This window comes from Tasmannia lanceolata, unplaced genomic scaffold, assembly GCF_043159265.1.
Source record: "Tasmannia lanceolata isolate RefF3 unplaced genomic scaffold, GAP_Taslan_0.1 ptg000037l, whole genome shotgun sequence".
NCBI classification, from domain to species: domain Eukaryota; kingdom Viridiplantae; phylum Streptophyta; class Magnoliopsida; order Canellales; family Winteraceae; genus Tasmannia; species Tasmannia lanceolata.
In genome coordinates this window covers 30,772,065-30,790,762 of record NW_027518714.1, presented here as the reverse complement: position 1 = coordinate 30,790,762, position 18,698 = coordinate 30,772,065, and positions in this window count along the sequence as shown.

The window sequence follows — 18,698 nt, the reverse complement described above, 5'->3', positions numbered from 1 at the left end:
TAGTCTAGATCCCATCTTTTGAAGTTGTCAAAAATTAGATCATTTAACTCTTAACCGGTTAGGGTCTTAATCAAGAGCCCAAGCTCTGATACCAATTGAAATCCGAGGAGTTACTCGGTTTGGCAACCTAAGGGGGGTGAATAGGTTGTTTATAAAAACTTTTGCCTTTTTAAAACTTTTACCAAAATCACACTAGTTTTATGTTCTTCTTAATTAAGTTCAATTAGTTGAACTTAAATCAAATATTACAAGTTATTATAAGTTCAAAACCTTTGTTGATTAACAAACATAATTTAGTGATTAAGGTGGCCAATTTATCAATGTAAAGATATTCAAGTTTTAATGCCAATACTAACTTACTCAATTCTAAATAAAAATGCAAGCAGAAATAAGAGAGTAAGAGGGAGAGAGAAATACCAATCACACAAGTGAGACAAAGATTTATAGTGGTTCGGCCAATGGCCTACTCCACTCTACTCAAGGTCGTACTTGAGGATTTTCACTATTGAGACCTCCCCGATGCCTGGCTCCGAGACGATTACACTCACAAGGGAATTAAATAAAGATGCCCTTGCCACCTTTACAATGACTCTCCTACTTCACCGAGTTCTAAGCGCTCCTCCCAAGGGAATTAAAATCGGATGCCCTTGCCATCGATCGAATGAGGAAGAAGAAGAAAGCTTTGCCTCTAAGTAGGCTACAATGCACAATGAAGCTCATAATATACTCTGAAAGATAAACAAGTTTAAGTCTAAACAAATCTCAAATGATTTTCTCAAATGAAGGCACAATGAAGGATTGGTAAGAGATTTACCCAAAAATGGTTGCAAGTGAGTTTCAAGGGTTTTTAGTGTTGGAGTATGTTCGTCATAATGTTTTGTACTCATACAATGGGTATATATAGAGTCCCAACACAATATGACCGTTTCAGGGGCAAACTGGCCATTTTCTGGTAAAAAATTCAACAAGCCGTTGGGCCTCCAACGGTTATATTTTTTGAGTCCAGGGGCTTTCTCGGAGTTCTGAGAAAATGTCTCGGAATTCCGAAACTAGATTTCTAGCAGGATTTTCTGATTTTGTAAAATTTATATCTCATTCGTTTCTTATCGGATTGGACGTTCTTATACTCTACGGATATGAGAAAAATGAGAGCTATCTGTTAAAACTATTTTCAAAAATATTAGAAAATAGTTTAAAGAAGTTTTGATAGGATTTAGTTGCTGGTCCAGATTGTTTCTTCGGAACTCTGTTTTGTTCAATGTTGTGTTGAATGCCATATGGGTACCAACATGTTGGTACACTACCATGGCCATTCACTTATCCATTTAAGTCCTTAGAGAGTGTTAGTCTCTTTGAAAATTATATTTTTAAGAGGTTCTAAGATGTGCCTTGATCAAGAGAAAACACAAGAGAGAAAGGTGATACATACTACCATTCTAAGTACTCTTTTGAACTTCTCGTGAGCCAATCTTCATTTAATCTTCAATGAGGTGCTTGGCTTGCTTTGGAATCTTCAAAGGTGATCTTTGCTTTGAGTTCTCCAGTTGTGGAACATGCTCCTTGGTCCTTTGCATTGGTTCTTGATCCTTTTGGCCTTTATGATCTTCTCTGTATGTTCAATGCTTGATGTGGATGATGTTAAGCTTCTCCTTAGTTGCTCCTCCAAGGTGTGTTTTGTCCAACTGTGCTTTAGCTCTTTTGTCCATTGGTTGGTTCATCTTCAAGTAAAGGCCATCTGTGTGTGTTGGTGCTATCATGGATTAACCTATAAATTTCCTGTCCATAGTTGTGAGACCCGATCCCGCGAGAGGGGCGCGACGCGTGACCCTCTCTCTTGGTCTCTCGTACCCACGCGAATGGCATGTGTCGTTTTTTATTATTGATTTAATTCATCTTTTTCGTGAACTTGGGATCACTAAAGCAATCCAAATTTCACACAAAAGAGAATGACAGAGTCGCCACCTAGATGAGAGATCTAGCCCGTAATTGACCAGAAATCTAGATTCGTTACCTAATTACGAGTTGCCCCAAAATTAGTTACCACCACATGCACCTTCTTGTCCGATAATCCGGTCTTCAATTTCAAAAGTTAATTCTCTTGAATTTCTTTTAAATGGCTCATTTAACTCTATATTAATGTGCGAATTATATGACATGCATCATAAGATCTAATTTCAATGCATTTCCTAATGTGTATCTTGATTTGCTTAATTCATTTGGATTCAATATATGTGAAAGTTCTCCTAAAATTCTAATTTGGGGGAAAGTCATAAGTGATTTAATCAATTTTAATTTAAGGTTTTAAATGATGAAAGAAAATAAAAACTACCATAAAAAACCACACTGATTGTGTGTGGGGCCGACCCGTGATTGGTATGCCATCAAGCATCCAAGCTACCTACGTACCCAAGCCTCACTGGGATCAGAGTCGATGTAGTTCGGTGGCCTAAACTAAGCTACATGGCTAAGACATCTAGGACACCGATTTAGACTGGACTGACTGTTTTGACAGTTTAAGAGAGATTATTTAGTTCAAGTTGAATAGATTTTTTATCCTAGGACTCCATCTAAGATACCATATGGTCCTATCTAAATTCAAGACGTTCCCCTAAACTAATGCAGGTGAACCTACATCCTAGGTTAACTAGGCTTGTCCTATAGGGAGATGGTTTGACTAGTGTAACTAGATCTATGGCACGGTTGCTATACATAGCAAACGGCCATGATGAGGCTAGACTCCAAACTCTAGGACATCCTAAAACCTAGAACACAACGTGACGTAAATGTTCCTAAAGGGCCCTAAGGGTTACTACGAAGAGATACCGTCATCTAACGGTTCGAAAAACATGGATTAAATTAATTCTGTTTGTTGAAGTTAATGATATTCAATTTTTTAAAGATTTTTGATTCCTAACATCCAAGGAATACCAAAGGCTCTAAGGCTTGACGAATTTCATACTTAGATCGCATTCATGAAAGGGAATCGTGCGCTCTCCCCTTGCACAATTTAGAACATAAATTATAGTATATTGTTGCCTAGTATGGTTCTCAGGATTTTCGTGGACTACAACCTCGGATCCAACAACATACTTTAATTCAAATACCCAAATTATCAAGGATAAATTACAATTGGAATACGATTATGAATGCGATCTTGGCGGTTAAACTAGCATAGCGTAGCGCATGTGCAAAGGAAATCAACGATTCCTAAGGTTTATACTTCCATAGTTTAAAGGTTGAATACATGATGGAGAATTAGAATTCTTTGAAAATTTTTTATAACAATTTGAATCTATTTCGATTTTCTTAAAGATTTTAAAAATTTCAGTTCAGATTATAGATTTACAAATCAACTTATAACAAATCTGATTTAAATAAGCTGACATTTTTACAGTAGTTTTCTCTTGACCAGAGAAGATTACTGTAAAATTGTCAGGAATTGTCAAGATGATTTACCATCAATTTTCCAATGTTGAATATCTTTGTCCAAATTATAGATTTACACATCAACTTGTAGCAAATCTAATCTAAATGAGCTGAAATGTTTACAGTAGCTTTATCTTGACTAGAGAAGATTACTGTAAAATTTTCATGGATTGTCAAGATGATTTGCTATCAATTTTTTATTTTAAAGATATTTGTCCAGATTATGACATTACAAAGAAACACATAACAAAAATAGTCCAAATCAATCCAAACTTTGTGAAAACATGTAATTCCAGCAGCAGTAAATCTCAATCAAATATTTTCAGAATTGTTTATTGTAATTTGCTATTTTTTTGGATTTAATATGGCATGAATGATTTGGCATAAAAAAATCATAAGACATATCTAACACTAACCAAAAATCTTGAAAAATTCAAGATCAGATCAGATTTTAGTTACTTTCCATCCAAATTTTACTTCTAGAAACTCTATATACTTTTCAAAAATTGGTTTTTACCCAAAATACCCCTAGAAGTAAACTAATTTTTAAAAATCTTAAATTAAATCTAAAATTCTTCAAAAAATTTGTATTGTTTCAAAACCTTAAAAGTTTATTATGTTTAAATTGTTATTGATTTTGGATTTGTTTTGACACCTTTTTAAATTCGATCTTTGGAATTTTACTCCTTAAATGGTAAAGTTCAAAAGGTCAAATCGCAGTTAAAACGAAGTCAAAATTTCTGAAAATTCCAAATTTCTATGCTTTTTAATACACAAAAGACTCAGAGATTGAAAATTTTAAGAAATTTCAAAGGCTTATTAGAGTTGCTTTGTAAAGTGGATTTAAACCCTCTTATTTTCAAAAATTAGATTTTAATATTAAAAAATAGATTTTCCAGGAAAAATTTTAGATTATGAAATAACATAAACCTGATCTTATCTCCTCAAAATTTCACATGCAAACACTTTCTTCTTCATAGCTTTTCAAAGAAAATCCTAAATTTACTCCTAGCATGCTTCTAGTTTAAACTACATGAAAGAGGGTTTTAGAAGACCAACCTTGCTAGCTCTCCTTGTTTCTAGGGTAAGTAATCCCTGAATATACGCTTTGACTTACCCTTTTAATCGCAAAAGAAAATTCCGAAGAATAATAATATAGCCTCCAATATGTTTGAATATGTTGAATATATAAAAGCACTTTGTGTAGAACTAAGTAGAAGAGATGAGCACCAAAGAATCAAAGAAGTGGAATGAATTCCAAGAAGGAAGAGAGAGAGGGACCAATTTTTAGGAGGAGAAAAAGTCTTGGGTGGGTTTGCTTTTATAGGCACAAGGCTAGCTTTGTGTGAATTTGAAAGTTTCCAATGTGAGCTCTCTCCTTTTAGCTTGTTTCTAATTTGTGCTTTGACTTTCTCATTCTTTGATTTTCATATTAAACTTATTTCTAAACCTTGTTTCTTGCAAGCTAAGCAATGCTAAATTACACAATAGAGATCCTTCAAGATCAATCTAGAAGCTTTCTCACATAGGAAACTAGCTTTTATGAATGATTTTCGTCCAAAGAGGGCTGCCTAATGTTTGAGCTCGTTTTTGACCTACTTAGAGGCTGACTCACAAGACGTTCGGAACAAGTATAATTGCGAATTTTTTGGAGTAGAAGGTAAAAAGTTATGGTGTAGACACCCCATTTTGACCGGACCATTTTCCTCAGAGTCGAATAAAATTTTGAAATCGAATAAGGTCCCGAAGTTGGACAGGTCTCTGTGGGACCCGATCCCACGAGAGGGGGTGGGGCGCGAGCCGCTACGATCTCTCTTGGTCTCTCGTACCCACGCGATTGGCGTGTGCATTTTATTATTAGTTTTAATTCATCTTTTATGTGAACTTGGGATCACTAAGGCAATCCGAATTCCACACAAAAGAGACTGACAGAGTCGCCACCTAGATGTGGGATCTAGGACCCATAATTAACCAGAAATCTAGACTCGCTACCTGGTTACAAGAATGGAAGGTATGGGGAGTTATCCACCACATGCACCATTCCTGCCCGATAATCGGTCTTCAATTCCAAAAGTTAACTCTTTTAAATTTATTTTAAATGGCTCATCCAACTCTCTGTTAATGTGCGAACTAAGTGACATGGCATCCTAAAATCTAATTTCAATGTAGATCCTAAGTGTGTATCTTGATTTCTTTATTTGTCTGGATTCAATCTAAGTGAAAGTTCTCCTAAAATTCTAATTTCATGAAAAATCCTAAGTGATTTGATTAAGCATTTACAAGAAAATTAATATACAAAACACCACAATTTGTTGTGGTGCCGACTCGCGGTTGGTATGCCATCAGACATCCAAGCTGCCTACGTACCTAAGCCTCACTGGGATCAGAGTCGACGTAGTTCGGTGCACCTAAGCTAAGCTATTTATGCCTAACTCAACTAAGACACCGATCTAGACTGGAGTGACTGTTTCAACAGTTTCAAGAGAAGTTATTTAATTCAAGTTGAGGATTTTATTATCTTAAGATTTCATCTAAGATGCTATATGATTCTCATCTAAATGCAAGTTGTTCCTTAGACTAATGCAGGTTAGCCTACATCCTAGTTTACTAGGCTTGTCCTAGGGAAAGATGGGGTGACTAGTGTGACTAGACCTAAGGCACGGTTGCTATCCATAGCATGTGTACGTGATGAGGCTGGACTCCAAACTCTAGGACTCCTAAAACCTAAGACTGCCTAAAACTTAGGACAAGACACGACACCAGTGTTCCTAAATTGGGCTCTGAGGGTTCTTATGATAGAAACCATAATCCAATGGTTCCGAGAGACACGAGATGAATCGATTTCAGTTCTTGAAGTTAATGAATTTCAGATTTCAAAGATTTTCGATTTCTGGACAATTAAGGAATACCAATGGTTCTAAGGTTTACCAATTTCGGCCCAGAATAGCATCCAAGGAAGGGAATCGTGCGCTCTTTCCTTGCGCAATTTAATACTTAGGTTATAGCACCTTATTGCCTGGCATATCTCAGGATTTCCGTGGACAGTAACCTCGGAGCCAACAACGTGCTATAGCTTAAATATTCAAATTGTCAAAGATCGAGTGCAATAGGGATACGATTATGGATGTGCTGGCCATTTTTCCAGGAAAATCTAAAGATCCTAAGATTTCTGTTTCAATGGATTAAGGAGTTAATATATGACAGAGATTTAAGTTTCTTTAGAGATTTTCAGATGATTTTCAATTAATTTCGGATTTTCAATGAATTTTCTCAATTTTAAACATATGAGTGATTTTACAAGTGAAACTGTTGCAAACAAATTCGAAATGAGTTTAAACTTCTACAACAGCAAGATATGATGAGATGTAGCTTATTAGAAGAGTTTTGCAGGTTTTTACATTAAGCTCATATTTAATTTTGATTTAACAATTAATTGACCAGATTGCAAAAATAACACGGAAACTACTAGAAATAGATATCTAAATTCAATGCAATTTCTACAGTAGTAAGATATAACTAAAAATAGTATGCTGTGAGATTTTCATGAATTGTAGAAACTATTTACTATCAATTTCGGATTTTTCAATTTTCAAACCAGATTATGAATTAACACTACACCCCATACGAAACAAGATCTCAATCACTTGAAACTTTTACAGCAGTAAGAAATATGAAATATAAGACTACCGTAAAAATTTTGAGAATTTTGTCTGTGATCTGATGTCAGTAAAAATTCCCCCAAAATCAATTTTCAAAGAAAACATAAAATAATATACCAAACAAATTCTAAAAATTCTCAAAAATTCATGGTAGAATGTATCAATAGCATATTATTTTTTCACATAATTTCATTAATTTTGGAATTCGTTTAGTATATATTTTATTTTTCTTCGTCGAAAAGATATTTTTGAAGAGTTTTCTATTTTTAAAACACGATTTTTGAGAAAATTACGATTCCGGAAAACGTCCTCCAACCTTGTTCTGATGTGATGAACACAAGAAAAATTCCAAAAAATAGATCATCCTGAGATGGCTATTTTTTCGAATTTCGTAATTACTCGGCCATTATTTTAAATAAAATTCCACTCTTCACTCAAATTCTAAAAAACCGTTATTCCAATGTCCGATCCGATCCGATAGTTATTTTACCCTATTTAAGTAGAACATCGTATTAAATTTCAGGACGAAACGGATTTGAAACACCCATGCAGATCATGAATTTAAGCACACACATTTAATATTGAATTAAAATCATTTAAATGCTTAAAAATCATGCAAAAATCTAAAAAAATACCAAATAATTTCAGAAAAATTCGAGAACTGTGTACCAACCTGTGATGGAGTTCTTCGCTGAATCCGAGAGCTGAAAAAATCTGAAAAATCTCACCGACGTGCAATTCGCTCCGCTTTCTTTCCTTTTTCTTTTTCTTTTTCCTTGTTTTTCTTTTCTTTGCTTTTCCCACTGTGAATGAGGAGGAGGGAGGTAGGGAGAAAGAGTGATTGGGAATTGTGAGAGTGGTAGAGTGTTTGAGAGACACGGAGAGTGTGAGTAGCGAGAGGATGAAGAAAAACAAAACAAAAAACGGATGCTCTGTTTTTCTTTAAAACATAACTTGAGCCCCCTTTGTGGAGATAGAGGGGTGAGAGTGAGAGAACGAAACATAAAATGAGAGAGATAGAGGGATGGGATTGAGAGAATGAAATAACAGAGAGGGTTCGAGAGAGAGAGATACAGAGGGAGTGAGTGAGGGTAGGCTGCTGTGTGAGAGGTGAGAGGGATGAGAGAAAGAGTGATGAGAGTGGGGGTAAGCTGCTGTGTGAGAGGTGAGAGGGATGAGAGATAGAGTAATGAGAGTGGAGGTAGGCTGCTGTGTGAGAGGTGGATAGAGAATGAATGGGGGGGAGATTCTATTTCTTTTTTTCTTTCATTTTTTTTTTCTTTTTTTCAAAAGAAACCGACACTCTGTTTTTGTAAAAAAACAGAGGTGGCTCGGCTGCAGAATGAGGGAGTGAGAGATGGGGAGAGAGAGAGGAAGGGGGTTGAGAACAGTTAAGGATGGTGGAAAACAAAGAGAGAGAGAGAGAGAGAGAGAGAGAGAGAGAGAGAGAGAGAGAGAGAGAGAGAGAGGGAGAGAGAGGCACAGAGAGTGCGCTCTGTTTTTCGGTTTTCTTCTTCTTTTTTCTTTTTTTTTTCTTTTAATGGGCTGAAGGGGTAGGGGGATAGATGAAGGAGATAGAGAAACAAAGGGAGAGTGGGGAAGAACTAAGCTAGAGAGGGTGAGATGGATAGAAATAGAGGGATCATGGGGAAGATGAAAAAACCGTCTCAACAGAGGGGAGCTCCCGTTGCTTTTTTTTCTTCCTTTTTTTCTTATCAGAGAAGGCTGCCCCTCCTAGAAGAGGTAGGGAATCCTCCTTAAGCCAGAGAGAGAGCTGCCAAAATTATCCATGTCTTCCCAATAATGGCCGAGTGCATTGTCATAAAAATTGCAATAAAAACCTTTCTCTAAGTGAGCAAGAAAATGTTGCACTACACTTATTCCTTTTTTAATAGGATTTCGGTGGATATTTTTGGCCCAAATCGAATTTTTGCCGTGAGCACAGAATCATAATAAGGAAGGAAGGGAGAGTATCATGCATGTATGATTTATTTCTTTTTTCCTTTCAGCCGACCATGCAAACATGAGTGTGAATATCAACCTCCTTCTTAAAATGTTTAATTGCCAAGTATATCTCAAGATGGGGCCCACCCCATGGAGCCATCCGAACGATTAGTTGCACCCAGCGAATCCTTTTTGTCGCATAATCTGAACTGTCCATTAAACATGCATTAATATATGAATTAGTTGCGCCCCTCTAAATCATTTCGGTGGGCCGATCCGAGCCGCTTAATTGGATGGGCTGCATGCAAGTTGATGGCGCCCCAAACACATTGGTGTAAGATGATCTGGATCGCTCATTTAATAAGCCACATTATCTTGAATGAAACAATAGTAGGCCCCACTTAAAGTTGGTCGAACATGTCTTTCTTCCAAAATTGCGATTTTAAACATTAGTGGGCCCACTTTTTCCCCCACGCACGCCCATTCCAGTTTACATACCCATTTCAGTTAGATGATCAAAATGGGCCCACCTAAGGGGTCCAAATTCTCTCTTGCTTGGATTCTTCCGAAAAACCCTTCTCAATCACTTAGCGGGAACATGCAAAACACGACAAAAACGACCAAAATATTTAGAAATGTAACAGACGGATGCGGAAAGGAAAGACATTTGAAAACCGATAGAAAAACACTAATTTCTTTATCGATTAAGGCAGAGCAAAATGGGGGTGTCTACAGTCCTTGAAGCCAGCCATGATATCCCAAAGTTGAGATGAAATCTTGAAATTGAAATTCCAGAAGACGCAAGCCCTAAATACAAAGAGAACCCGAATTTTACCTGTCCATTGTACCTACCCATAGGTACAAAGTTCCCAAAAAATGGTTAATATTCCCAAATGTATGCTTGCAAATTTTCAAGTGAATCGGACAAGAAATGGAAATTAAGATGGGTCGAGCTAGTACAATTATCAAAGCATGGATGTGTCAATATCATTTCCCTAAGTAAGCAAGAAAGGGAGTGCTTGTAACAGTTCTCATTTGCAAAGAAAAGAAAAGAAGAAACTATTTTCTCTACCCTAAGCTACCCTCTGGTTGTGTAAAAGGGTGGTCATAATGCACTTGAGAAGGGCTGTACCAGGGAGAATGGGGGGGCGCAAATTTATCACTTCCCTTTACAAAACCCCATCGAATTAGGGTTTAAGAGGATCGGATTTTTTGAAAAAGGGATATACCTCATTTTTTTGCAGCCGCAAGAAAAAAATCCAGAGGAGAGAGGGAGCCGAGGCACCACCACCGTCATCCACCACCACCTCTGCACCTCCACCGAACCACCACCTATCACCATCCTTCTCACCCCTGCAGATTTAAAAAAAAAAAAAAACCCTCTTCCACAGCCACTTTCTTCTACCCCTAAACCCTCTTCCTCCACCTCCATTACCGCAAGCAACCACCACCACCGACCCTACCTCCACCATCTTCCACATCCCACCTCCACCATCTCCTTTATTGATAAACCCATTTCGTTTCCCCCATTTCAGAAACCCACCAACAGCAACCCCCAAAGCCTAAACCCTCTTTCTCCACCTCCATTACCGCAACCACCCACCACCACCACCAGCCACCATCCTCAAACCCGAAATCCGAAACCCATCTCCACCGCACCAGCCACCATCCTCCACCCCAAACCCGAAACCCAAAACCCATTTCCACCGCACCACCACCAGCCACCATCCTCAAACCCATTGCCGACGCCCATAACCTCCATTACCATAATCCATCACTTCGAAAACCCTCATCCACCCTCACCTTCTCCAACCCCCACCTCCAAGACCGAAACCCACTTCTACGCCAAACCCATTTCAAAAACCCATAGCCACCACCACCGGCCTCCCTCAAACCCTCAAACCCTCTTTTCCTTTCTTTAAAAAAGAAAAAAGAAAAAAAGAAAACAGAGAGATAGAAAGAAACAGAGAGAGAGACAGAGAGAGAGAAAGAGAGAGAGAGAGAGAGAGAGAGAGAGAGAGAGAGAGAGAGAGAGAGAGAGAGAGAGAGGTTCGGGGTCGTTTTCCCCAACCTCGTTCCTGCTGACCGTTTGCTCCGGGCACCATCCACCACCATTTTCTCTTACCCATTAAACCCACTTGGGTTTTCTTCCATTTGCAACCCCTTCTCCCTTCATTTCAAAAACCCATCTCATCCACACCTCCATTTTAACCTAAAATCCGACCCTACCCCTACCTCTATACCCACTTAGACACCCATTGCCAAACTTCCCAATCTCTAGCCACCACTTCTTCCACCGGCAGCCATCCCCATCATATCCTCTTCTCTTTTTCCCCCAAAATCTACACCCATTTTCACCATTGCTTCAACCACCATCCTCTCTAGCCCCAAACCTGGAAGCCCCATTCACCTAATCCAAACCCATATCAAACCCACTTCAAAACCCACTTTGATTTTTATCAACCTCTCTCTCCCTCTCAGATCGTTACGGAGATTTCGCGGCATTGTCAAGAATTCGAGGAAGGGCAAAGGTAAAAGGGCACGATTCTCACCGGCCTTTCACTCGAATTATTCTGGTAATTTACCTGACCCCTTTATCTCCTCTCTGTGGTTCTTAATTTTCTCTTGTTAAAGATTGGGTTCTTTGTTCTCTCCCTTGGGTTGGCTCAGAAATTTCAATATCCATTGATTTTATTTAAATAGCTTTATGGGTTTTTGAAGCAAATGTCTTTTTTTTTATTTAGGAAAATTTTAACAACCAAGATTCTTTGACTTTGATAAAATTGAACCCCATTCAATTTCCAGGTCTAGGATTATATATCTTACCTGAAGATAGTTCATTTGCCTACTTGTTATTTTTGGGATGTGTTCTTTCAGGCTTAGTCAACCGGTGAACCTCCTTGTTCCAAAGTTAAACTATCTCATGGCTGCTTACCTCGGTCATCTTTATCTGAAAGAATAAAAGTAGTGCCCATTTTCTCACTCACGCCTATTTGAGTTCCAGGCGATGACAGAATGTTTCTTGAGCCATCCCTTCGCCCCTCATGTGTCTTTGCTTATCCCATCATTTCTCATGGGCTTAGGGATTTTCCCATCTTTGAGGCCATCCTTTCTTACAGAGTTTAAGGATTCCTTCCTCTCTGAGATGATCATTTTCTACAGGGTTAGGGATTCACTTCTTGCCTTCTTCGGGTTCATCTCTCTTCACGTTCCTGGGGATTCTCCTTGCATTTCGGGATCCCATCGATTTTGGGAACATCTCGTCGGGTTTCGGCGATGACGGACGGCAACCTCTTGAGCCAAAACCCCCCTTTCGATCAAAAGGGATAAACATACATAAAAATCAAATAACAAAAAATCCAAAAAAACATTAAAAAAAACTCTCAAAGCGTTTTTTTTGAAAAGTTGTGTCGAACTACGTTGGCTTGATCCCTTTCTACAGGGTACGTAGGCAGCTTAGGATCTTCATCCCAAGTTCAGTCAAACTTTTCAATAAAATCATTTAAACCCTTCAAAAAATCATTTCAGCATCTAAAAATATCTTTCAAGCTTTTCTCAAAAGTACAAAACCCAAAACGGGCAAGGATGGTGATTGCCAGGTCACTCGGAGCCTTCTTTTCATTTCATTTCCGATGTTGATCGTGGTTTGCCGGTTTTATCGATTTTTCGACGTTTTATTGGATTTTGGGATGGGCGACGACGTAGCGTGGCCCCTTTACAGGGATTGTCCTCACTGAGTCCAACGATAGGCTATGACGATCGCGAGACTTGTCCGATCTTTAATGGATCAGGATCACTGAGCTCGATTCCTTTAGAATTGTTCCCTGAGTCTATCGTATGTCCCATTTTCTTTTCCCTGGCATTTTGGGTTTGCGCACACCATCTATTTTCTGATCCCTTTCTTTCCTCGCATCTTTTAGCTTATCGTGTGTTTGTCTTTGGTTCCTTGTGTGTTTACTTTCAGCTTGCTTATTCCTTGTGCGTTTAGTTTCACATGCCTAGCTGTAGATATTTACTGCTTTTCTGCTTATCATATCTGCTATTACTTGCCTAGCTGTAGCTGTGCATGCGGATGTTATTGCTTTCCTAGATGTGATGGGTTAGGAGTAGATGCGGTGAGTCAGGATTTGGATGTTTATTTTCTTTTGCCCATCCCCGGGTCATGCATGCTTAGATAGACGTTCATTCGGGGATAATCATTCCCATTTCACATGATTTTAGCTCAAAACTCTTCAAAATTAATTAAAAATGGCATAAGAGACCATGTGCTTGCACTTGGGCGAATTGGGGGCGCTTAATTCCTTCCCCATTCGTCATCAGGCACGGACTTTTGTATCTCTGGTTATCCGTTGCAACAGAGTATTTCATGGGATCTAGGGCCTACTTCCTTGGATGACGACTCTTCTTTGTTATAGGTACGTCTTGGTTCCGTGCTGGTCCTTGAATCGAGAGGTATCTCATTTATATCGCCACCCATGCTGTGAGTGGCACCATTTTAAAGAGTTCCTTGGTAGAGCTCTCCTTCACATTGTGGAGATCTTAGAGGATCGGCGTGGGATCTCGTGTCCCTCGCCCGCCGTCCTCGGGATCGGGGTCCACATATGGCTATTTTACTAACCTGATCATACTAGCCATTTCTAATTATAACTCTTCCTTCTTTTCATTCTTTTTTTTTTCAAAACACGTCAAATATGACATCACTATCCCACCTCGTCCATGTTGGGCACCCAACTAAGTGGGCCACCCATGGGGGGCGCCCACTTATGTGGCTGACCCACATGGGTGGGTCCACTTGGGCCCCTTCCTATGTGGGCTTTGCCCAATGGGCCTTCTCACATGGGTTTTGGATTTTTTTCATAAAAATTTAATACAATTCTTTTAAATTCAATATTTTATGGATGGACCTAACCCATGTGACCTTTATGGTGCACCTATAACATATGGTTGAACCATCCCTTTTAAAGAAATAAATTTTGGACCAAAACACCCCTATTTGACCATTACCCACCAAAATGCGACCAAAATACCCTCAAATTGGTTCATTTTTAAAGGGGAAACTTAAAAATAGAAAGTTTTCGTGGTCAAACCTCAAAAATAGAAAGTTTTTAAATTTGCTTCTTTTTTAGGGTAATATCAAACAGGATCACTTGGCATTCCCTGAAAATGCCCAAAATACCCTCAACACTCAAAATTTTCAAATCAAGCGAAACCCCTGAGAGGTTCTAAAATTAGCAGGTTTTTCAAAATTCATGTAATCACTTAAGATTTCTCAGACACAACCCGGGGGTCAAATGAAACACATTGAAAATGACCAAATTACCCCTGTGCTGCAAACATTGATAAAATTAGGAAAAACCCTGAGAAATTCCAAAAATAGTAGGTTTTCTTACTTGATTGGAAACTTGAATTCTCATTTTTCGGAGACTAATGGAATCCCCTAGAGACCTTCGTGATTGCGAATCAACTTTAAAACAAAATGAGGTCAATTTCACCCTATATTGCAAGAATGCCTAACCTAATGCAGATGACTGACACAGACCAAACAAACTTTTCACTTTTTAAAGCGTAGCCAAATGGGAGTGTCTACAATAGCACAACACTCATGGCAAACAATTAGTCCATAAACGACTAATCAATTTGAGTTTGTTAATCATCAAAACAAGGTGATTGAATGAACCCATGAGAACCCTTGGGCTAACAACAACACATGACTTGCGGACCCACACACACAAACTCTCTTACTGTCTCTTGTTACTTACTTAACAAGGACATGTATATATACATATATCAACATATATATACATATATATTTAATTAATATCCACATTAATCTATCAGATCATATCCGTCCGTGCAATTACATAAAATCTGAAACCCTGATCCATTTGGATGTTAGTGAGTCAGTCGAGTTGTGAGTGGGATCGTCGCAGGATCTAACGGTCAATCCTGCAGAACCCTATGGTGGGCCCCACTGCGATCTCGCTCTGTAGTTAAACTACACTCGCATTAGACCAGTGGCCTCCATTGAGACGTAACCCTGAAGATGACTGTCAGATCATCTTACCCCTAATCACATCATATATGTGCAAGTCCTTTCTTCGTAACCATATCTACTGACTTGAGTCATACGGAAGGTGGATACCATTTACCCCCTTGGACCACTCTTAGTATACCATTTTGATCAAGTGGTGTTCGGCATCCAAATGCATTTGTAAAATCCTTTGAAAACAATTCAATGTTTCATAAAACTTTCCGATAAACATTTTATCAAATCCGCATGGTCAGGCTATTTAATAGGCCTACCGCTCTAAGAAAATTGTAGATGTCAATCCCTAAATTTTAGGACAAAGAATCCGTTGTTGAGTATCACTATTGGTCTCGAGGGTTTGCTCTAGGATAAAGCTCTATCAAAATGGGACTTTAATATAGAATCATTATACGATAGACTAACACCTTGGAACGGGCCGACAGACCAATAAGATCCCTCAGGTCTAAGGACTTATGAAGGGTCCTATCTGGAAGAACAACTTTATACTTTCTTGTCCACAAGTTATTCTTTATTTGATCCAGTTCAGTTACGCGATCCAATCGTCGCACCTACTCTTCTTGCTTAGGGTCCACTACCTAGATGACTGAGATAAGTCACCTCACGACACGTGCATGTAGGCAAAATTGGTGCTAGTTGTATACATAAAAAGATGTCCAGTCTCTTTCCCAACTAGGAACTATTAAGACTTGCATAGAACCGAGATGCCATGTCTCCTTGCTCTCTTGGATCTGTGAATCCTTTGAGCATGGTATTTCTACTATGCTACCTAAGGACGAATATGTGTCAATAAACAAGCACATCACACACATTCATTAATATAATTACCCATTCAAGTCATGAAATAAACCTTTATTAATTTATTAATTTCATTCTGTTAGTTTTCAGGGCATATAGTCTAACAATCTCCCACTTGCCCTCAAAGCCAGTCATGCATGTATCTTAGTCCCATTTTCTCCAAAAGCTTGTGAAAAACCTTTTGACTAAGGGACTTGGTCAAAGGATCTGCCACGTTGGCCACTGAAGCTACTTTACCTATGGCCACATCCTCTCTGTCGATAATCTCTCGTATTACATGATAATTCCGAAGGAAATGCTTTGACTTCTGATGAGACCTTGGCTCCTTTGCTTGAACGATCGCCCCACTGTTATCACAATACAGCTTAATAGGTCTCTCAACAGAGGGTACGACTCTAAGTTCGTCTATAAACTTCCACAGCCATACCGCCTCCTTTGTCGAATCACTCGCAGCGATCTATTCCGCCTCAGTTGTGGAGTCTGCTGTGGTGTCCTGCTTGCAACTCCTCCATGAAACTGCTCCATTAGCTAAGATGAAGACAAAACCTGATGAGGATTTCATGTCGTCCACATTTGACTGAAAATCCGCATCAGTATATCCAGAAACGACTAATTTGTCTCCTCCATATACTAAACAATAATGTTTAGTTCTTCTAAGGTACTTAAAAATATGTTTAACTGCTGTCCAATGCTCTGGACCTAGGTTTGATTGATATTTACTAACCACAGTTACAGAGAAACAAATATCTGGCCTTGTACACAACATGGCATACATCAAGCTTTCCAGTGCCAAAGCGTATGGAATCGTGCTCATTTCTTCCTTCTCTTCAAATGTCTTGGGAGATATCTTCTTAGAGAACTTGATTCCATGCCTAAAAGGTATTAACCCTTTCTTGGAATTTGCCATATGATACTTGGCCAATATCTTATCTATGTAAGCTTCATGTGATTGTCTAAGTGTCCTAGTCCTACAGTCTCTAAACAATTTAAGGCCAAGGATATAAGACGCTTCACCCATATCCTTCACAGCAAAGGTACTAGATAGCCATACTTTTTTATTAGACAACATTCCAGCATCATTCCCAATGAATAGAATTTCATCTACATACAAAATAAGAAATGTCACAGCACTCCCACTGACCTTTTAATAAACACAAGCTTCATGTATGTTTTGTTTATAGGTAAACTCTTTGACTGCTTGATCAAAACGAAGATTCCAACTGCGGGATGCTTGCTTTAATCCATAAATGGATCTTTGCAACTCGCACACTTTCTGACTTCCTTCTCCGGTAGCTTCAAAATCTTCTGGCTGGATCATATAGATATCCTCTTGAATGTTTCCATTCAAGAAAGCGGTTTTGACATTCATCTGCCATATTTTGTAGCATAGTGTGCTGAGATAGCTAATAGAATCCTAATAGACTTTAGCATTGCTACTGGTGAGAAGGTTTCCTCATAGTCAATTCCAACCTTTTGACTATATCCCTTCTCCAGTAAGCGTGCTTTGTTGGTCTCTACCTTACCGTCGGGGCCTTTCTTCCACTTGAAGATTCATTTGCATCTAATGGGCTTAATGCTCTCTAGTGGATCGACTAAAGTCCAGAACCCGTTAGTGTACATGGAGTCCATTTCGGATTTCATAGCTTCCATCCATTTTTCCGCATTGATGTCTAACATCGCTTCTTTGTAGTTAAGGGGATCATTATCATTTTTATCTGAAATCATATCATATTTTTCACCTAAGTAGACTAATCTATCAGGTTGAGTGATCACCCTTCTACTACGTCGGAGTGTTTGTATAAGATAGTGGGCTTTTTGCTCAGTGTCTTCTCTTTCCATTGGAGTTTCAGGTTGCACTTCCAAGGCAATCCTGTTGCTCTTGACAGTATCTTGGATGAACTCGTCTTCCAAAATATTTCATTCTTGCTTACAAAATAGTTTTGCTCGCTTAGGTTATAGAATTTATAACCCTTTGTTTCCATAGGATATCCAATGAAAATACACCTTTCAGTTCTTGTCTCTAACTTATCAGCACTTATCTTTTTAACATGTGCGGAACACCACCATATCCACATATGATTCAATGAGAGTTTTCTACCTGTCCATATCTCATATGGAGTAGATGGTACTGATTTAGTTGGGACACGATTTAAGACATAGAGCGCCGTTTCTTAGGTATATCCCCATAGAAACAGGGGTGCTTCTTCGAAACTCATCATAGACCGAACCATGTCCAACAACGTCCTATTTCTACGTTCTGAAACACCATTCAATTATGGTGTTTCAGGTGGGGTCCATTGAGAGATGATTTCATTTTCCTTAAAGTAATCCCTAAAGTCATCCAAAAGATACTCTCCACCTCTATCAGAGCGAAGAGTCTTTATTCTTTTATTTAATTGATTCTCTACTTCATTCTTGAACTCTTTGAACTTTTCAAAGGTCTCAGACTTACGTCGCATAAGGTACAAATATTCGTACCTTGAATGGTCATCCGTAAAAGTCACGAAGTATAATTAGCCCTCCTCTTGCCGGATGAGAAATGGGACCACATACATCACTATGTATAATCTCCAACAAATCATGGGATCTTCTACTCTTGCCCTTGAGGGGAATTTTGGTCATTTTACCTTGAAGACATGGTTCACAACTTGGAAAAAGTTCTACTTGGATAGAATCCAATGGACCATCTTTTACCAATCTTATAATCCTATCTAGGTTAATATGGCCTAATCGACGATCCCATAGATGTGTGGGATTGGTCGTATTCATTGCCCTTTTGAGGTTTGGAATATTCTGAATAGGAATATCCTCAATGTTGCATTTTC